Genomic DNA, 22387 nt, shown 5'->3' with positions numbered 1-22387 from the left:
CACCATCCCTCAGACCATGTGGTGGGCTGGAAAAAAAATGAACGAATTCCTATGCCCCACAAATAACCCAGAGATGCATTTTAAATAAAAGTGCACATTCTACTCATATAAAATCACGCTGATTCCCAGACCGTCCTTGGGCCGGATTGAGAAGGCTATTGGGACACATCCTGCCCACAGGCCTTAGGTTGCCTATCCCTGCTTTAAAGGCTGTGTTGTTGCTTTCTTATTTTGAATGTTTTTATAGCTGTTGTAAAAAAAGAAATCATGTTGTTTTAAAAATTTGTATGCCATTGTGGGGGGTCCTTTGGGACTGAAAGTTATGAGTATGACGTGATCATTTGCATATGATGTCCGCCAGATTAGTTCCTTTGCAGAAAACTCTTTTAAAGTTCAAGATGATTATGTGCTCACCTCCGCCACCTTCCAAAATGACATGTTGTCCCTCTCCTAGGCCCTTCCCCAACTTAGCAGAGTGATGGTTCTGTACACAACATATTTGGGGGGACAAATTCGCACATTAAGAGCTCCTTTGGGAAACTAAGGGAGGTATTTCCATGGAAACACTTGTATAGTAGCTCCTTGTGGTACCCATAACATGGCAGTATTCTTGAGGTGTCTGAGATGAGCTTGTGCTGCTGCTGCTCAGAGGTACTTCCCACAGCTTCCATGGGTCTGTAACGTGAGAACTGATAATAGGCATTGGGGCATAAACATGAAACAACCAGACAGTAACCAGCCTCAACTTCGATTTGATACCATGCAAGAAAGTCTAGCAAAACTGGTAGTCGTGTTCCTAGTTCTCTTCTGTTTAGGCTGTGGTTTGGATTTTTAAAGAGAGGAAGAAGATATGTGGAATTTCTAGGGCTCAGCTGGGCTTTCTTATGATAGCTCAGTTGCATGAAGTGGCTATCATCATGGATAGGGCTTTGTTATTTGATGGAAATGGTTCTTGTCAGGGTCAGCAAACTTATCACTTTGAACATTACTCCTCCAGGTCCTAGTCCAACACTTTAACCACTACACCACACTGACTGACCAGTGGGCTTAATGTGGGCTGGGCAATTGCTGAAAAGGACTTTGTTGCATAGGTGTAGTGAGTCAATCACAGCAAGCCTCTTGTTTCAGGGAGCTTAATTTCATGTTGCTCCAGGGGTCTCCCAGACAACTGAGTTCCAACATTTTATTTTTGTTTTGCACAATATACTTCTTAGAAAGAGTGTGTAATACTGATATTGGGGAAAACTGCAAGGCTGAGTGGTGCAGCAATAAAACAGCTGGCACATTTGTAGTTAAGCAGGGTCTGTTATGGTTTCAGGTTGGATGGGGGACTGTGTGTTGAGATTCCTGCATTGCAGGGCATTGGATTAGATGACCCTTGGGGTCCCTTCCAACTCTTATGATTCTATGACTCAGAAAATGGTAATTAGACACAGGATCACTGATTTGAATCTTAATGGAGGGACTAGAGGGGTTGTTGCACCCAAGGCACCAAAATAAGAGGGTGATTGCCATGACAGTATCTGTAGAGAAGGGAGTTGTGTCAGCTGCCCGTTCACTGAAGCAGCAGAGAGTACAAGGGCTCAGTTTGTTCTTCCTCCTCTCTTTCTAAGACACAGCCTCCCTTTTCACATCTGCATGTTGAACCGGTATCATTCATTCTGTCACCAGGATCCAAAGAAATGTCTGCATAGTTATACATGTGTCCAAAGGTGCATGTGTTTCTCATAGGACAGTCCTTCTTTGCCACATGGTAAACAACTTTTGGAATCGGAGGGGAGACTCAAAGGTATTTTGCAATATGACAAAGAGGCAGGGGGAGGGGACTAAAATATTTCCTTGGAGAGATCAGAGCTCCCTGGGGGAGGCTTAATCTAACTCTTTGGAGCCCAGTCTAACCGTCTGGGAGAGGAAATTTCATGGCATAATGATATGTACACTATTTATGAGTCTCTTGCTAAGACCATAGTTGTCCAAAAGATTCTCCCTGAGGCAAGGAGGAAGATAGGTAGCTTAGAGACATGTAGCAAATAGTCACACTAGAAATCTTTGACCAGTTGCCACCTGACTTGCTAGTTTTCATCCTCGGCAGGCCAGTGAGTCTGGATTTTTGTCCTCCTGGGTCACAAACTGGGAAGGATGTCCGGACACTTTCAGAGCTAGTGTGAAAAGCATGACATTTGCTTCCTGTGTTACTTGCATACAATGGCATACACTTGGTTTCCACGATATATGCATGTTGTAAATCCCAGCTGCCTCTTGTGTATATCTGTGTCGTACACGAAGCTGAGAATTTCATATGCTGTTCCTGCCTGCACATTCTAAGTGTATGGATAAAATGTTCCATTTGCAAACTGTAAAACATAACGTAATGTGTGACAGGTAGCAAAATGGAGGAGAGGAAGTGCTTTGGGGAGCTAGTGTCTCTAGTATGGAACAACTCTGATTCTCAATGCATGCTGTTTAACTAAAATGATCAGATTTCTGCCCCATACTCCCATCTTGATCCTAAATCAAGGCACATTAATTCCAGTAGGACTCACTCTCCAGTCTGAGAGTGGCTGTCTGAGCCAAAAGGTGAATTCTGAAGAACATCTCTTTGAATATAATGACCCTTTCTGGTAAGTACATGCTTGTAGTGGATGGTGTAGCGAGTTGGAGGCACTTATCTGTCACCCCAGCAGCAGTACTGGATTGGCTCAACCTGTACATTTGCACCATTCTGACCTCACCAGGGCCTACTATGTCTCCCTTGCAGTAAGCAGCAGCAGTGTGCGCCTCCATTGCACCATGCTATCCACTGCTGTGTGTGTGTGTGTGTGTGTGTGTGTGTGTGTCTGTTTGTAGGGCCTGGAACCGCTTGTTCCTGAGAAACTTGTAAAACTGAACGAAGTGCATATGTTTGGAATGAACAGGATTGAGATGGGACAGGCTGATGACTCTTACAGAAATTTTTGGAGTCCTTCATTGGCAAATTTGAGTAGGGCAAGTGGAACATGTTATGGGAAGTTTGTGGCAGTCAGATTTGTACGAGACAGAATGCCTGTAATTGTGTGTGTGAGGTGTGTGTGTGTGTGTGTGTGTGTATAAGAAGGATGGGAATGTGCAAAGACATCTCGAGGATCCATTATATCTTTGTGCACAGATAACCACTCACTGCACCCCTTACAGGATACTTGTCTGTGGGAGCTTGTGAATACTATGACACTGTCAGCAAATGCAGTACTTATTTTTCTCTCTCTGTAGGAATGAAGGGCAACCATATGAATATGTACAGGAAACACCACCAAGGTGGAGCAAACCTACCCCCTGCCCTGGTGCTCCTGGAGTTTGAGGGGCAGGCTTAGCCCTTTCATCTCAACTGTGTACAGATTGAGTTTCTTGATCATGTTAGCTGGAATGGTGGACACACACACTCACTGTTCAGTCTTTGGAAAGGTCACACTGATATTTACAATATTTTATATAAAAGAATTAATAAAGGGGGGAAATAATAGGTCACAGTCATGGCAGGAATCCCAATCTAAATTATCTAGGTGGGGCAGGAAAGTGTGTGTGATGCTGGCACTGGAAATCAACCTAAAGCAAGAAAACTAAAAAATTGCCCTGTTGGTCCACACAGACCTCACCCCACCTATTCTCATCCCAAATAGCTTCCTTTCTTGTATCAGCTCCTCCCTGTAGTTTATGTACACCCCTAAATGAGAGGCTTGTGGCTTATGGAAACCCTCCCCTGCTATCTTTGTTGTTTGCAAGGTCACCATTTGCTCAGATCCTTCCATAACCATCAGCATTTGACAAATGAAACATTGCTCCTGGTCCCCATATACACTTAAATGGTTAAAGATGGGGCTGTGGTTCCTAACCTCTTGATCTTTAGAACTATTTGAAGGGGCAAAAGATGGTGGTGTCTTGTTTACCTTGTTCCCTGCCTGACAGATTGCATGTGACAGATGCAAGCTATCTAAGTGCCCAACAACTGGAATAGATGGTTCTTTCACATCACAGCAAATCAATAGCCTCTCTTGACCCTCTTCCCCCACTTTGAAGAGTATCTCACTATCCCCACTGAGTGAAATATGCTCCCCGCTATGCATAGAGGAACTACTCTGCTGCTGACTTGGCTGCAAGCTGTGTACACCTCCATCCAGATTGTTTCCTTTGCGCTAATGAGTTTTTAATCATTGGATTCTTGGCTGAGAAGCTGTTGAGTTCAAAGAACTCCTTTCATTTTGTACAGGAGGAAAGTTGGCCTAGCTGGAGGCTGAAACTTTTTGGAAACTTAGCTGTTATTCAAAAACATTTGACTCTTTCCCCACCCCCTGCCCCATTCCCCAACCAACGCACACTCTTCCCCTCCTCCTTAATCCACCTGCTTCAGTGCCATATGTCTAAACCTGGAACAGCTCCAGTCCTGAAACAATGGCCTTTGGTCTGACTTGGGCCTACTAGTAACAGTAATAAAGGCAGACTCTGAAGAGAGAGAAATAGAATGGCTCTTGCAAACTGCTCGGAGTTTGGGCCAATGGGTGCCTAAGTACCAAAAAAATTCTAGATAGAAGATGGTCATTCTAGCATTGGGAGGATGTTTTTATTGATCCAAAAATTACCATGTGAATGGTGAGCCTGGAGGATGTTTGCTTTCCTTTAGCAATCAACCTCTCTTGCTTTCTTGAACCATCCTTTTAAAGACCTAACAATGTGGTAGATACATCATTTGTAGCAACTTCAATTAAATACCCTTCTAAGCTGAAGACTAGCCCTGTTTTAATTTTGTCGAAGCAAGAGAGGATTTCCATCTTTTCTCTCCTTTGCCTCCTGCCCCTAACCATATCCTTCCATTCAGGTCCTGATTTCCAGCCCCCTCTGAAATATGCAAATGGGGCTATGTGGATCCAAAATCCTGCCTTTATGCAAGGAAATGCTTCTTTCATCGTCAGTTCTTTTCATGTGCCTCATAATCTAGTAGTACCTTTTCAGCCAAGCTGTCCTCTGCTAGCTACTACGTTCTGGAGTCTCATTATGAAATTAAATAGTGTTTTGAATTGCCTTGGGTAGGGGGAAATGGGAAGAATGTTTACTAGTCCCTTTGTGCAATCTACTGGCCTGTAACCTTTTATGATGATCAGCACTGCTTCACTTGCACAGTTGGAAGGGGAGAAAAGCAATTGACTGGGATTTTGCATGCATGGCTGAATGAGGATGATAGCAGTACTTTAGGGTCTGAAATTAGTGTCTGTTTTCATTGAAGGAGATTCTCACCAGGCTGTATTTGGGATATATATATATATATATATCTCCAATTCAAGCCTCCCGTCCTCTCAGACACAAAGGATTCTGCCATCTCTATTATGTTTTTCTGACTGCCTCCCCTTTCCAAATCACCCTAATCTCCAAATACCAAGGAGCAAAACAGGGTTGCTTCATCTATAGAGGACAAATGGATGCCCACCAGAATTTGCAAAGTGTCACATAATGGTATTAGGTTTTTCCCCTCAGTGAATTTGTGGCAAGAGAAACCCATTTTACAATATGAAAAATGCAATGTTTGAAGAGGCCCACTCTCTTCTGTGTATGTACCTTAACAATGCTCTTGTCTTTTATATTGCTTTCTTGCAGATAAGGCAAGGGACTTCTTTTCTTATTTTTTGATTGTAAAACCTGTAAGGTGGTATTCAGTTAAGTTTTACTAAGAGCACCGCTGTTGAAATTTATGGACTTCTCTTAGTCATGTTAATTAATTTCAGTTGGTCTATTCTGAGTAAAACTTAGTTGAATATCATAATATATGGACACTCAGGAGCATAGGGTTGGTTAAACATGTGTAGTGTTTCTGTTTATGTTAGCAAGTCTCCTTATCCCCATGTCATGAATGAAGGAGACAGATTCTTCTTGTGCATTGCAAGTGCTCTCTGTAGCAATTGACTATACAGTGGTATCTTGGTTCTCAAACTTAATCAATTCTGGAAGTCCGTTCCAAAACCAAAGCATTCCCAAACCAGGGCACACTTTCCCAAAGAAAGTAATGCAAAATGGATTAATCCGTTCCAGACTTTTAAAAACAACCCCTAAAACAGCAATTTAGCATGAATTTGACTATCAAATGATCCCATTGATCCATAAAATGAAAGCAATAAACAATGTACTGCAGTCACACAATCAATCAGTAGCTGAACTGGGTCCCACACAGTCACAAAAACAAAACAAAAAGCCACAAAAACAAAAACGCAAAATAAATAGCAAAAACAGGCAGACCTCAGCGTAACACTCAAAACGGAAGTATGGCACTCAAATCGGAGCATGTTTGGCTTCCGAAAAAAGTTTGCAAAGTGGAACACTTACTTTCAGGTTTGCAGCGTTTGGGTTCCAAGTTGTTAGAGTACCAAGGCATTTGAGAACCAAGGTACCACTGTACAGGCAACCCTCCCATTTACACAGGGGTTATGGTCCAAGGCATCACAGGCATCAGTGAAATCACATATATTTGAAACACCATCAGAAAAGCCTGCAAACACTCCATTCCATCCCCCATCCCTTTTTGTGATGTTTTTGGGTCACTTCTGGATGTGCTTGTGCATAGTCCCACACATACTGAATGTGTGTAAATGAGGGGTTTGCCTGAATTGGACAAAGCCTGGTAACCCAAAAAGCAGGGGATGCAAGCAGATGTAAGGCAAGCAAGTAAGTAAGCAGCTTTTAAAAATTAAAAATAATGGAATGATAAGAGAGCTTTGTCTCTTTTAAATAAAATTATGTTAACTTCAGTTCAGAATCATGAAAACAGGGCTTTGGGCCATGTTTGTGTTTAAATAATCCCCTTCAGGTTGGTTAGATCAGTTTAGCAGCTCAACTGCTGTTATTCAAGGGAAATCTTGTTTACTTACAGCTTGGATTATAGCAGTTGAACCTGTATCTATTAACATTTACATCTTTGGTTAGATGTAAACATCCATGGATATAGGCGCAAGTGCTCTAATCCAGGCTGTAAGATTTCCCTTGAATAACAACAGGTGTGAAGTATAGGGAAATTGCTCATCACAGTGCCAGGGTGGTAGCAAAGGGTGAAATCAGTCCTATGCAAACTTATTTGCAATAATAAAAATCTAAACAAAAGAATACTTAGATCTGTCTTACCCTAAGAGATTTTGAGTTTACCCAACAATCAAAAACATTCCTTTAGAGCAAGCTTTTGATTCTGTTGCTACTTATTGTATTGTATGTGAGCATGGCTCTTTCCCTTGTTTTGTTTTTGCTTTTTCGCTAGCTTTACTTTGATAGTTTAATGGTTGGCTCCTTCCTGTTTTTCTGTTCTGTTTTATATTTGTAAGCCACTTTGACAAACGCCTTTGTGGAATGAAAACATGGGGCGTATATATCAAAATGCTCCTTTAAAAAAAGCCTAATACAAAGGGCCCTCCTACCTTCAAATTACTAGCCAGGGAGGCTTGTGTTAAAGGAACTTGAACACAGTTTTCAAATTACAGCAACCTCCCTAGATGTATTCAAGCATTTGACTGAACAAGCAAATGTGAATCCATGCAGTGTGAGAAACTGAGCTATGAAAGCTAGGAGCTAAATGACACCTTAAACCTAGGTTATGGGCGCAACAATGGAATGTCTAGGCATGCTTTTTTTATAACCAGAGTACAAAGCCGAAAGTGAATGAACTGCAGCTAAAATATTATGTTCATTTTTCACATGGTCTAGTCCAGGGGTCAGCAAACTTTTTCGGCAGCGGGCCGGTCCACTGTCCCTCAGACCTTGTGGGGGGCCAGACTATATTGGGAGGGGAATGAACAAATACCTATGCCCCACAAATAACCCAGAGATGCATTTTAAATAAAAGGACACATTCTACTCATGTAAAAACACACTGATTCCCAGACCCTCTGAGGGCCGGATTTAGAAGGCGATTGGGCCGGATCCGGCCCCCAGCCCATAGTTTGCCTACCCATGGTCTAGTCCTTCCCCTGCCCACTCCCCTAATATTCTTGAGAGGGTCTCTTCTCCAGTCTTCAGAAAGTAGCTGGAAGTGGGGAGGCAGAAAAAGGTCCTCCTTTCCTTCCACGCTGCAGTTTTAATCTGAAATCTTAGGCGCAGTACTGCACCTAGAGCTCAGAAACTGCTCACGCTAATGAATTTCCCTATTGCAAAATGCATCTAGAACAATGGGAGTTTTGAATGCTGAATCCATGGATGGGAATCAGAGAATTGTAGAGTTGGAAGGGACCCTGAGGGTCTAGTCTAATCCCCTACAATGCAGGAATCTCAACTAAAACATTAATGACGGATGACTATCCTCTGCCTAAAAGCAGCAACTATTGTGCAAGCTCCACCACGACACCCTGATGCTTGCTTGCCCTGCCAGCTCAGCTCCCCACTTCCCCTCTGTTGAGCAAGGAATGTTTGTTGGGGGCTTTTATTCATGTTTGCTTGAACATAGGTGGAGCTCTCCATGTTACTGGGGATCCTGACAAAGCAGGGGCCCTTATTGCATGAGACGTTCTACTTGCATTTGGCCAAATGCAAAGCTCCTGTAGACCTTCCTTGCTCAGAATGTGATTGAAACAAGGATGTTGTATGCATTCCCCTGCTCCCCTGTGCGCAGTTTTAGGCCATGTGTGCTTAGCAAGGGAGCCTGAGGGAGCCATTTCCAGCAGGAAATGTGGGAAGCAGAGAACCAGTGCAAATTTGCAAGAAGTAATTAAAGTGAGTGGGCAAAATAGTTCCCCAATGATGCAAAAACAGGAGTGGAATCCTATAAGCTGTTCTGAAGAGGTATGAATCTAGTTACTAAACAGCTCAACTTACATGAAACCCTTAGGTTTGGATTCAGACTGTTAAAATTAATTGGACAATGACTCCATTCCCACCTATTTGAATAAAATTAAGTTCAACTAACTATATAAAAAGGTGGAGGAAACATCAGCCACACACTGCCTGGTAACCATGTTGTTGCATGTCCAGGTCTTGGGTGCTTGTGCTTCCACCTGATCCAGAGCTCATTTTAGTTGTTTGAAAAGTACGATGAGAGTTTTAACTAAGACTGCAAGCCTATGCACACTTACCTGGGAATAAGCTTCATTGAACAGAGTGGAACTTAGTTCTGAGTTAACATGCACAGGACTACACAGTGCAACTCGGAACACTCAAGATTTTATGGGAAATTTAAAGAGCAGATTCAGACATTCTAACAGTAACAATGATTTGCACAAACCCTCTTGGTTGTTTATCTCTAGTGTTGTGAACTCTTTGTCCGGCTCTTCTAGATAACCAAACAAAGCAGGCACTAAGTACCGTAATTCATGAGAAAGTGTGTCATACCCTTGTACTACGGGATTTGCAAACTATTACCAGCTGTTACAGATAGGTAGCCGTGTTGGTCTGCCATAGTCAAAACAAAAAAAAATTCCTTCCAGTAGCACCTTAAAGACCAACTAAGTCAGTTCTTGGTATGAGCTTTCGTGTGCATGCACACTTCTTCAGCTGTGGTATTGAGTCTTATGAGAGACCACAGCGTCCAGCTATAGCCTGTGGCAATCTTACTGCCATGTTTCAACTAGGGAGTTATAGCTCTTCTGATTTACTGTGCTGGAAATGTATTGGTAGCTAATGGTAGAACTTATATGGCTGTAGCTATAAGTAGGGCTTTAGGGTCATAGGAATCCTAGTCTATCCACACTTTTATGTTTTCTGGGTTTTTGTATCAATATGCAGATGACGATTTGGATAACTGATTGTTTTGGAATCCAGTCTTGGAACATCTTCACAAGCATTGATGTTTCCAAAACATTTTCTTGGTAGGAAAATATGTTTATCATGTATTGACTCTAATGAGAGACTCTTAGGTGTGATCAACACATATGTGTCTGTTTTGCCATTGAGCACTGCATAGTGGGAAGTTGTAATGACTGAGGCTTCCTAAAATATGTGCATGCATCCAATTAGACATGTGTACACTCATTGAACACACATGGTGCACACATGGCATATTCATATGGTCACATATGAAGTGGTTCTTGGTTTCAGTAACATGGGAAGCAAATGTGTGAAGCCAAAGAAAGGTGCTGATTTCATCTATTAGCCTATCATCTGGGTCATTTATATTAATTTTTGTTTTAAATTTGACATACAGGAGCCAACAGAGGCAGAGGAGAGAAAAAGAATCCAGGATAAACAAGCGAATAATGTGTGTCAATTTCTGTTGCACGTATATGGGCAGAGTTTCATTGACAGGAATGAAGAACCTGTGGTCCTCTAGATATTGATGGACTGCAGTTAGCATCATGCCTGACTATAGCCTATGCTGGCTGGAGCTGATGGGAGTTGGAATCCAACAACATGTGGAGAAAACATAGGACCCCCACCATTGCATGAGGACAGGAGGGCTAAGGAGTCATGTCAAAGTCTTCATGGAAAAAGTGAGCTTTGAAAAAGGGGTTGAAGGAGGAGTGTGAGGAAGCATATAGAAAGTGTTCTCAGAGGCAGTTCCAGACATCATGGGTAGCAAGGTAGAAAAGGCAAAGTCCTTGGAGCAGAAGACCTTCAGAAAAACTTACTTTTTAAAAAAGTATATCCCATATTTCCTTCCAATAAAAAAATTAGGTCAGCCGAGAGTGAGTTTCAACCACTTAAAATGCAATATTAGGTAAAGGTAAAGGGACCCCTGACCATTAGGTCCAGTTGTGACCGACTCTGGAATTGCGGCACTCATCTCGCTTTATTGGCCGAGGGAGCTGGCGTACAGCTTCCAGGTCATGTGGCCAGCATGACTAAGCCGCTTCTGGTGAACCAGTGCAGCGCACGGAAATGCCGTTTACCTTCCCACCAGAGTGGTACCTATTTATCTACAGTGGTACCTCGGGTTAAGTACTTAATTCGTTCTGGAGGTCTGTACTTAACCTGAAACTGTTCTTAACCTGAAGCACCACTTTAGCTAATGGGGCCTCCTGCTGCTGCTGCACTGCCGGAGCAAGATTTCTGTTCTCATCCTGAAGCAAAGTTCTTAACCTCAAGCACTATTTCTGGGCTAGCGGAGTGTGTAACCTGAAGCATATGTAACCTGAAGCGTATGTAACCCGAGGTACCAATGTACTTGCACTTTGATGTGCTTTCGAACTGCTAGGTTGGCAGAAGCAGGGACCAAGCAATGGGAGCTCACCCCGTCGCGGGAATTCGAACCTCCGACCTTCTGATTGGCAAGTCCTAGGCTCTGTGGTTTAACTCACAGCGCCACCAGCGTCCCCAAAATGCAATATTAAAAATAGCTTAAATCAAACTACAGTCACAAGAACAGATTGGGTCTAAAAGGGTTAGGGTCTTCACAAAACAGCAGGTGGCCATCAAAGAGTGAGGGAAGTGGGACCTCCCCCCCAGGGAAGGATGTAAAGAGTCCTGGTGTGTGCAACCACAGGAAAGGTCCTCTCCTGCTGCCAACCAAATGCATACCTGATACCACAGGAAGGTCCTTTTGTTTCTGAAGGAACTGGGCTACAGCATGCAGATCCAGTTGACACAAGGGTGGCTTGCAGCACCGAAGGCTCCTAAACACAATTTGTAGTGTTCATGTGTTAGAAACAAGTGACTGTGCATCCACTTGGAGAAAAAGAAGAGAGCTCACCTCATGGTACCAGGTCATACTGAGAAACCTTTGGCAGGTATTGGGGGGCAGAACACATCACAGCAGGGTGAAAGTCCTTTTAGCCACCTTTCCCACTTGCAAATATAAGCAGTGGTAGAAGAGACACTGGAAATTGCCCTGTCTTTTCAAAAGTCTCAGCATGACCCTGAGCCCAGCAGGGCTGCCGGCAGTAAAAGAGACACCAGTCCACAGAAGAGAGCAATCCCAGCTGAGCACTTAAAGTAACTGTCACCTTTAAGGAATACCATTGCCTTTCATGCTGTGCCAGAAAGGGCCTTTTTTCTGAATTGGAGTGGGGAGGAGGGCGAGACTGATTAGTGGGGACATGGACAATATGGCTCCTGGTGGTGGAAAGTCCTTAAAGGTTTACAGCATTGTTTGCTAGGTGTCCTTTCTTATAACCAAGAAATACACCCAACTAGGAGACAAAGAGGAGGTTGGGGGCGGAAGAGCAGGAATTTTGCCCTGCTTTGATCTCCAGCACCTTGGGTGCATGGACCTTGTCCCTAAAATGCAGGACCATTTAGGAGTTACCTCTGCCTTCCATCTTATAGTGCCATGGCTTGAAGCAAAGAGGCTCAAAGCAGCGCCTCTTCAACGCTGGGTGTAGTGCAGAACTTGCCTTCTCGATGTCTGTCTGTGGTTGCTTCTTTAAAGCTTCTAGCCCACATGTTAGCATGAAACAGTTTGCATATATGCAACTGTGTCTTCTTAGTCCCTCAATCTTAAGTGGAAAGCAAGTACAGCAAGGGAGAGTATTATCAGATCAATATTTCTAAATACGTAGAGGGAAAACATTCAAGTTGTGATGTCTGGAAGTAAAAAATACTGACAAGTTATCAAAAGGTCTTTGCAATAGTGGGAATCTTCTTTGGGTCTTTCCTCACAGAGAGCTACAATTCCCAGAGTTCCTTGGGAAGAGGAATTGACTGTTAAGCCACTCAGAGTTGTAGCTCTGTGAGGGAAGTAACGGTCTCCTCACAACTCTTAGAAATGGCAGCTCCCAGGATTCTTTGGGAGAAGCCATGACTGTTTAAAGTCGTATGATACTGCTTTCAGGGAGATGGGGTCTGTGTTGTCTGGCCATAGGTCTTTGGTGTGTGCCCTTTGAGCCCCAGAGCCGTCCTTGGCTGTGGCAGCTGTGCATCTTGAGGGGTTTGTCAGCTCAGTGCCAGTTTGCCAGGCCAGCACTGAACGCCTCTGCTTGCTCTCACACCTCCCTCTCTTTTCCATGCCCTGCTGCCGTGTGCTCCCCATAACAAATGCTTGACATAAGTGCAGCTCTGTGCCTGCAGAGCAACTGTGCCTTGCCCACATCCCTCTGCTTTGAGCCGGGTGCCAGATCAGGGCAGGTGTAGGAAGGGGCTGCCAAAGCTGTTTGCTGGAGAGAACAGACAGCAGGACACGCAGGGATAAAATAAGGGCGCACTGTGAGGAATGGAGTGGTGCGGGGAACAGGTGCCTCAGGAGTCCGAGAGACACAAAGAGCCTCTTGTCTCTTGTCCAGAGCTGGAGAACAAAACAAATGCCATTCTTCCTAAACTTTTAGGGTGGGTCGGGTGTAACTGAATGCCGGCAAACAATGCAGAGGCAAAGTTTCCTCCTCTCTTGAAACTCTCTTGTTTTATTACTCTGCAATAAAAGAAAACTTGTTTTCTGCCCAAATGGCAGGGCCCTTTCTTAGTTATCTCCAAGGCACAAAAATAAAAATGGGGACTTTCCTTAGGATGAACAGATAGCAATGAATTAGGAGCCTGCACCCCCAGCTGGCATTTAGTTACTCTGTTGGCAAATGGGAGGACGGGAAGATATGTAGTAACCTGTATATTTATTTCCAAAATAATAATAATGACTATAGTCTAAACCTTACTCTCTGACCGAGTGGCTCCTGACCTGAGTGCTAGAGAATATGGTTTGTGATACAGTCCAATTAGCTAATGTTATTAGCGAAGGAAGTATGAGAGATAACTGTTTTATGGGGAAATGGAGTTTATTTCTCAAGTTCTGGAATAACAAAGCTACAAGATGCCACACAAGCATGTGCATTGTAGTTGAGATTCTGAGAAATTCATAGAAATAATATTTTTGATACAATTCCATTCTGATTCTACTATCTGTTATAAATGGGGGGAAACCTCAAGTTCAGTAACTTGTTATGTCTTTATTGCTGCAATTAAGTTTTTAAAGACAATTGGTATGGTACACAAATTATATGCCGCCGATTAAGAGCAAGAATTAAGCATATGTTGGTTTTGACTGTTGTTGTAAGCTAACCCTGGGACCTTATGGTGAAGGGCAGGCAAGAAATCCCTAAAGTAATTAATAATTTTGGATCGTAAATTCACAATTGCAGGATTGTTTTGATTTTTGCAGGATGCTTTTTTGTGGTGTCACCATAGTACACCTACACATCCCCCCCCCCCATTACTGCCACTGAGCCAACCCCTGTGCTGGGGTTTTTTTACATTAGCATTGCAAACTACCTGAAACAAAAAATGGCTTGTGTCGCATATGTGAAAATGTCCTTAGATTAGTATTTGGCTAATCTCACTGGCACCTAAGTGCTAGCAAAGGGCAGTCTCTTCCTCTTGCTCCACCACACCCTGTCCTGTCTGGATGCAGTGTGAAATGGCATCAAACAATTCTGGTTTCAAAGCTTGAAGTGTTGGACTGAAAGGGGTCAGTGATTGGAAGCTTCTGGTTGTAGCAGCACATACCCTATTCATCTCCTAGCAGACAGACTTCTCAGATCATTAAGATACCCTGTCCAGGGGCCAAATGAGGTTTTGTTTTGTTTTTACCATTTTATTGCTTCTTGTTTGCCACCCTGGACTCCTTTGTGAGGAAGGGTGGGGATATAAATTTCAGAATAAATTAATATTCAGCTGGAAGAGGCACCATGGTATTATTGAACGAAAACATGGTGTATTGGCCCTGGGCAATCTTGAAAAGAGAGCAGTCATCTTAAGCAGTAGCTGACGGGCTACATTCAAACTTTGCAAGGGAGACTGCGATGACACCAAGCAGACTGGGGAAAGCTACTCTGTGCACCATCAGAGCTGTGCATATCTGTAGGACTGGGACCCCCATCACTTATTTTGGTGAGCAGGTGCAAAGGACATACATTTCTGTGAAAATTAAGGCAAGGGAACAAAGTAATCTCACATCTCCTACTGTTTTGCCCGTCGTTCTAGGGGTTCTCTGGCCCCACTCAAGCAAATTGGGAGATGGTGAGCAGGGTGTATGGGGGAAGAAGAGGGAAAATTCTTTTGCACTCGTGGGACTCATTTTTCTGGTTTTGGCTAGTGCAACAACTTAGCTGAATCCAGCCCAGAATGTTTAATTGGAGTGCTTAATAACCCCTGCATCCCCCCTCCCCTTGTTTATTCCAGTTTGATGGCTAGTCACTAGTTGCTGTGAGAAAGGAGGACTGCGATTCCATCTGTGAAATTGACAGAACTTGTGTCAAGGCTGCTACACATATTACATGTATATGAGACTCCTGATAGACTGCATCTGTCAGGAATCCCTGGAACACAATAGCTTCTGGAGATGCTCAGCAATAAGTGAAGCTGTGCGCTCTGATCTTGTCTTGTATTCAGATCCTTTTGATGAGAAGGCTGTTAGAAGATTAATTTTGACCTGAATGCTTAACTTCACAGCATCTTAGGGTGCTTACCTGTGGAGTTGAAAATGGACCAGGGGCATAAATTGTGGGTCCTCAGAGCAGCAGCCACAGCCAAGCACATATTTCTCAAAAGCTGGAAGGCTTTCAGCTCCTCAGAGAAATGAACTTATTAGACCTAGCAGTTAAAGAACAATTGCCTTGAGTCACCAGTACAAATATGCAACATTTTGGCTCCATTCCTAAAACTATATGGTAACTAGCTCGTGGCAGCGAAAATGCAAACTAATTAAGCTGGTTCATGTTTTGCTGTCTTTCCCCCACTTCCCCCTCCTCTTTTCATATCTATCTTGGACATAGAGTGTGGGAATGTCTTAGAGGAGGCACTGAAAAAGCTGTATAAATATTAATAATCTTAGCTTATATATAATTACATGAGTTTTGGTTGGAGGGGCTGGGAGGGCTGTTTGGTTGCTGTGTTATTTTTGTAACTTTGCAAAAATTGATACAATCTAAATAGAAAAAAGGAGAAAGTAAAGCACTTTACACACTAAGAGAAAGTCCATGCAATCACATTTGCAGGTGATCTGTTCTCCGAATCAGAGTGCTATTGATTCTAGTCTATGGAATAGCAGCAGGATCGATACAACAGAAATGTATTATTATAATAAATGTATTATTATTATTATTATTATTATTATTATTATTATTATTATTATTATTATTATTTACCCTGTCCATCTGGCTGGGTTACCCCAGCTACTCCGGGCCCTTCCAACACATATAGAAACCTAATAAAACATCAAATATTAAAAACTTTCTTATACTGAGCTGCATTCAGATGAACTACCATTCCCTGCAACCTATTTAATGAGGTACTTCCTCTTGTGTTTCCAGGAAGTATCTTATTAATGCACAACCTTTAATAAATTAGCTTATAGTATCCAGATTGTAGTGGGCCCTAAGGTGTGTGGTGAAGTGCCACAGGACTAATTTGCTAGATATTGTTTAGACATTGAACTGCTATGCTTTTAAGTTCAGCGCATGCACTTCCCGTGATAACAAAGGCAGCTGCTGCTTCAGAACAGTTGCATGTATGTCCTAGGAAGCCACACTTGCTTTCTTACATTGAGGAGAGAGGTTGAGAGGGGTTCATAAACGGCAATGCAAGGGAGAACAGAAAACAGGGAAAACAAAATAGGTCAGCAATGAGGTGCTGTTCTGAGTATATCCAGATAAAAATTCTGAGCAAAATTGGAACTTTTAAGTCAGCTCTGCGATGCTGATAAACTGTGATGTGGTCTTGATACTTAGAATTGGTTGGGAGGCTTCATATTGGCACACATTGATATGATGCTAGAGCACCGATTTCATACAAAGATAAGGAGAGTCGAGATGGTCGTGTCATCAGCTCAAAGAACTGCATTACATCAGTTTTATTTGGAAGATGGAAAAAAAGTGATCTGGGGGATGGGGAGGGAAAGTCTGTTACAAAGGGACTTCCTCGTTGCTTTCCCAAACACTCAGATGGGGCAAGCCAGATTGATTTGATTGAGAGAGTGAAGCAGAGCTCTGGTCTTAAGTTGCTGGTTAGTGATGGGGCTCACTGTATTGACTTTTCCTCATAAGGATGTTGGGAAGATAAAAGTGGCATAAGCTCAGGTATGTTACCCAGAGCTCCATGGTGGAGTGCTGAGCGGAAAGGACGAATGAAAAACTTGCAGTAAATATACTAGTGGGGATTTAATTTTAGGTTTTTTTCTTCGGTTTCAGCTGAAGACATGACAGGAAGCATCTTTTGCTTTGAGTCAGTTCCTGTTGGTCTTCAAATATGTGTGTTTAAATGTGTGCGCGCGTGTATCCTCTGACATTTAATATAACGTGGAGCCGCTTCTGACATTGCTGTTAAGTTATGTTGTTAGATTGTCAAACGGGCACAGCAGCTGGGGCAGCCATTAGTCTCAATGCTGAATTTATATTGAGTCAGTTGGAGGGTAGTGGGATGTCGGATTGCAGCTGCTGAGGGCAAGGCTGGTTTTTAGGTTCCTTTTTATCCTTCTCTGCTCCTAGCTAAACACTTTAATAGAAGAATATTTCGGTTCATTGCAAAGTGTTTTGCAGTGCTTCTGGTGCTGCCTAAAAAGGACACAAAGGGATATTGGAGAGATCATTGTAAGTACAGATAAGCATGTGCCTAAAAAATTTTTTTTAGTAACCTCTTTTAGTCCACATGGAAACACTCTGGTCATCTCTAGATGTGACATTGGGTCTTTATCCCACTTTATGCCATCTGTCCCTCTCCAACAGTGATTCATGCTTACATCAAAATTGGTCATTTTGCATTTTCTTGGTCCTACTATAAAATTATAGAACATCCCTCTATTACTGAATTTAGGGACTAGTAATAATTGTCTCAAAGCAAGACTTTTTGTACACAAAAAGTATGGGGTACTTTTGATTGTTCTGCGATTTCTCAACCTCATTGCTCCTTGTAATAGCCAACTCAGGTGGTAAACACCAACAGGATAGGAGCCAAAATGGAGGCACTGAGAAACCATGGGGAACCCTGGGGTTTGCAGAAGTGTGAAAATATATAATAAAATCCCCTAAAGTGACAGCCCCCCACTCCAAATAACACCCCAGTGAGGTTTGAGCATGCCCATTAGCTGTAGAATGTTAAGAACCAGCTGAAAAAGGAAAGTTTCTCCAGCAAGTTCCAAAGACTTGGAACAACTCAGAGCAGCGACTTTAATGTGGCTGCCCCTGTTGTGGAATTCCATTCCGATATGACAGGCACCTGCTATCTGCAAGTGGGTGACATTTTTGTTCCTGCAGGCTTTCCCCTCTGGGTATATGGGACTTTGCTGTGAAGGTCTATCTTGTATTGTTTTGATTTTGCTTTAAATGTATGTTTGTTGCTTTATTGTTTTTTTCTGTTCCTATTGTATATTGCCTTGATATTGTGTAGAAGGCAATTAATAAATTGATGATGAAGATATATTGTGCTATTTGGAAGCAGGTTCCATTTAAGGCTTTGGAATGTCTAAACCCCACTATATTTTTTCCCTCTGAGAAACTCTCAAACTTTCTCTTGCTTCTTTCTCGGAGCTGTCCCAAACAGTTCCCCCATGCATACTGATCACTTGCATCAGCAAGTGTTGATATATGTGTGTGAATGAGCCATCACACATCAAACAGACAGATCTTTCATATCACCTCACAGTGCCTTGCAGTTAAGTCAGTTCACACATTCAGCTGTGAAACATCACATTTTGCATAGTCAAATGATGGACGTGCTTAAATCAACAAGCCTAGCTCATGGTTTGCCCAAATCAGTGTATCTGACATGATCTCTCTCTGTCCTTATTAATTGACTGTACCTATGATTGAGCAACCAGATATTAGAAACAGAAGAAACCCAGAGTATCATCTTTTCTAGAGGGTTGCAACAAAAACAACAATAAAAGACTAATGTGTGTAGTCTGGCACAAGCATTTGCAACTAGAGTCCACTTCACCAGAAGCTTGACTTGTGATCCTAACTTGGCAATCATATATACATACACATGGTTTGGGGGATGGTAGGAGTGAGGTCAGAAGAAAATGAAATGCATGAAGAACAGATAGTGACAATTACATGTAAGCAAAATATTTACTTTCTTGATTAACAATATTGAAATCTTGGACAGTTTGATATTGAAGTAATCATCTCTTCAGGTATCCAGGTCCAAATCTTGCAGGACTTTAAAAGTACGCACCATCACTTTAAATTTTACTTGGCTGGTAACCAGTGAATATGTTTAAAAACAGATACAATACATTCCCATCCAGTGGTTCCAGCCAGCGATATTGTGACTGTATTTTGAACTGGTTGGGGTGTCTGAACAGTCTTCTAAGGCAGTCCCACGTACAACACATTGTAATAATAAATTAACACTCTTATGCAAATGTGCTACCATGATGTGTTCATTTTGCAAGATCACTGTTGTTTGTGTAGAATGTATGTGATGTAGAATATTTTTTAAAGCATAAGAGTGCACACGCCACTGTTAAACTAGTGTATTTGGCACAGGGCTCTGGGAATGAACCAAACTCTCTGTAATTGTCAACCTTCACTGTTGTCCTCTTTGCTATCTCCAGGTTTTCTTGGAGCTGAACGCACAGAGTAGCAGGGCTGTGTTAGTAGATGCGTGGTAAGAATCTCACCTGATGGGTAGTTTCAGGCACCCAAATTCCCACACTCTTGATTAGAAAGACCCTTGCCTACCTTAAGGGGGGATGAAAATCATGCTTAGCGTAATTGCTTTCTTACTGCCATAAGGGTCCTGGGTTCTTAGCTCCTTCATAAACAATAGATTTTCGTATGTCTTTTTTTAAAAAATGACTGGAATCAGGTAACTTTAAATACAAACTGTTAATTAAAATCTGTTGCAGAGTTAGCAGGAATACCAACTAGTTCTATGCAAGGATGCTAGTACCAAACAGAAGGCAAGCCATATCTATAAAAGGAGGGATTGTATCAACAGCTATTCTCTTAGCTGTTGCACAGTGTCATCAAATGATCATCTGCAGAGGGCTAGTGCCATCATGTTCATTTATACGAGTTGGCGATCTGGTCTGTTCATGCATTGATGGTCTGTCTAAGGGGGTATTGCAAATCCAAGGGGAGAAAAATAGAGCACAAAACCCATGTTGGTTTTGTCTGTTGGTTCTTCTGTAGTGCACTCATTCTTGTCAAGGCAAACCTTTATGAACTGAAGCCTCCGTTTACAATATGGACATTGTGAGCAGTCTGCCTTTGTACTACGTTTGGTGTGAATAGAATCCAGTGTATTAAAATTTTTCATATATATGGGCCTAAATATGATTTAGCTATACACTGTGTAGCATAGGGGATTTCTATTCTACTCATATTTTGGCTGTCAACCCTCAAACCATTTACTCCTAATAACCCACCTAAAATTACACCTACATCCGAGGCACAGGAGCCCTGATGGAGCAACGAGTTGGCAACCCCAGGCATCTCTCTTTGTCTTTCAGGATCCATCCCACCCCAGACGCTGCCCAATAAACACCCAACACCATGCTACATGTGTCTTTCCCAGCAGTTGGAATACCACTTCAGAACCCACAGATACTACTACTACTACTACTACTACTACTACTACTACTAATAATAATAATAATATGAAGGCTGGGGATCTGTGAATTATAGTTTACTGGTGGGGGGCACCCCCCCTTCATGGACACCCATGGACTTCATTGTTCTGGCATTACTCATATCCAACGTGCTGCAACACCGCTTGAGTTTTACTCCACCTACTTCTTTTGTGGGTGACAGGCACAATTTCAGGAAGGGACTTGGCCTGGGACACTCACTGCAAACCTGAGTGTTCCTTCCTTGTCATGGGACAGCTTCCCTTGCTCAGCCCTTTCCTCTCCCTCAGCTGGAGTGGGAAGGCAGCTGGTATTGAAGCCAAAGAGGCTGGTGAATACTGGACCCACAGGTTTTTATTATGGGACGGACAGTGTAAGATAAGCTGGTCTCTGTGCAGTTGGAGGCACAAAAAGCAAACTGTCCCCTCCCAAAGTGATTCTCCAGTCATGGCCAAATTCATAGAGGAACGTGGTTTTGCTGCCACTGCTGTTTTCTTAGAAATAATCCTGTCACAACTTAATCATGCAAAGGAAGGTAGTAATTTTGTGCCCATTCTTCACTGAGAAAACTTTATGGATCTTGTTCCATGCAGATCCATTTGAGGTACCATTAACAGACTTGAAGCCATCAAAATTGGAGGGTACATTGCAATGATACACAATGGCAGCCACCCTGCTTCTTTCGTTTCAGACTTTCAAATCCACACATGGCTATGCCATAGGTTCCTTGAGATTTCACCCTACCCAAGAAGGTGCCATTTCCAGATGTGAGGCCTGCAAATGTTCACATGCTGCCAGTCCCAGGGTGGCTATTTTTTGTTACTGGCACTGGATAAACAGGAGAGATAGATTTTAGCCAGGAAGGGTGGCAGTACAGGGAGGGAGAATAGCAGGATGTGTGCCACAAAGAAATAACAATGGAAGTAGAAAGAAGTTGTGCAGCCGCTGTTGAGAGAGTCTGGCGCCATAGCAAGATTTCAGTTTTTTGGGATTACAGATAAATTCACCCAGCTTTGATTATTCTCAGTGGTTATTGTATATTCACTCAAAGCCCAAATTTTTATGAGATAACTCTTCCCCCACCCACCGCCCCATGATGTATAAGTCAGGATGTTAAGAGTAAGATTTAGAGGTTTGTGATGACATTACCCTTTCAGTGAAGCATAGACTGATCTCTCTGTAGGGGCTGTTGCTAAGCAGCAGTGAAGCACCCAGGATCCTGAGTCAGCTCAGCATTGTAATTAAAGAAGTGACCAGCATCACACTTCCCTAGTTAGGTTAAGGGATAGCTCAGAGCTGCTTCTGATGGGTCTGTTTATCACATCACAATTAATAGGTCCCTGATAAATTGACACATATGGTCCCGAAAATGCAAGTGAATTTACCTGACTGTTGAATGTGGCCATAATCTGTGTTGACATAACTTTAGAATGCAGCTATGATGCAGTGTCCTCATGTAATTCTCATCTGAACTATACATAGTTATTTACTAATGTTTAGGAAATCATGTACCTCCTCCTGCCTCATAGCTAACATAAGGTAATTCACTGAACACCAGAGTGCTGCTGTTGAAGACAAGACACTTGGATTTGTTTAGTTGAGGATGCAGTGGTGAACGGGAACATAACTTGGGGACAGAGCATGAGAATACTTGGCCTGCAGGGGACCGTAGGTTCAGATCCTGGCATCTCCCTTTGAAAAGGGTCTCAAGTTGCACAGCTAGCAGAGACCCCCACCTGGGACCTTGAAAGGACAGCTATGGCCAGTTGAGATAGACACTACTGGGTTAGATGAACCAATGGTTTGATTTATTATAAGGCGGCTTCTTGTAATCAGATGGAGAAGTCACAGACTTCTCTTAAGTCTCACCATCCAGTCTCTGTGAAAAGGGAATGACCAAAAAAAAGACCACTTGTCATCAGGATGAAAGAAAAGGCAAGCTTACCCCCAAACATTTTACGTGCA

At 42.7% G+C, this 22387-nt stretch overlaps 1 protein-coding gene across 6 annotated transcripts in view; it reads left to right on the top strand.

Moving 5' to 3' along the window:
* The window catches only part of SOX13 (SRY-box transcription factor 13), a 60042-nt gene that overhangs the window by 5277 nt on the left and 32378 nt on the right, over nt 1–22387 (top strand). Inside the window, exon 1 of one of the 6 annotated variants that reach the window (XM_083745713.1) lies at nt 21038–21063. The exons of the other annotated variants lie outside the window; for them this stretch is intronic. The gene's annotated coding sequence lies outside the window, so the exon portion shown is untranslated. Of the gene's footprint in view, nt 1–21037; nt 21064–22387 lie in introns of those variants that run through there. 6 annotated transcript variants of the gene reach the window in all.

The sequence above is a fragment of the Podarcis gaigeae genome (genome assembly GCF_964106915.1).
Source record: "Podarcis gaigeae genome assembly, chromosome: 6".
In the NCBI taxonomy this organism is placed as follows: domain Eukaryota; kingdom Metazoa; phylum Chordata; class Lepidosauria; order Squamata; family Lacertidae; genus Podarcis; species Podarcis gaigeae.
The sequence above is the reverse complement of the archived record's forward strand: the minus strand, read 5'-3'. Positions and strand labels throughout refer to the sequence as shown.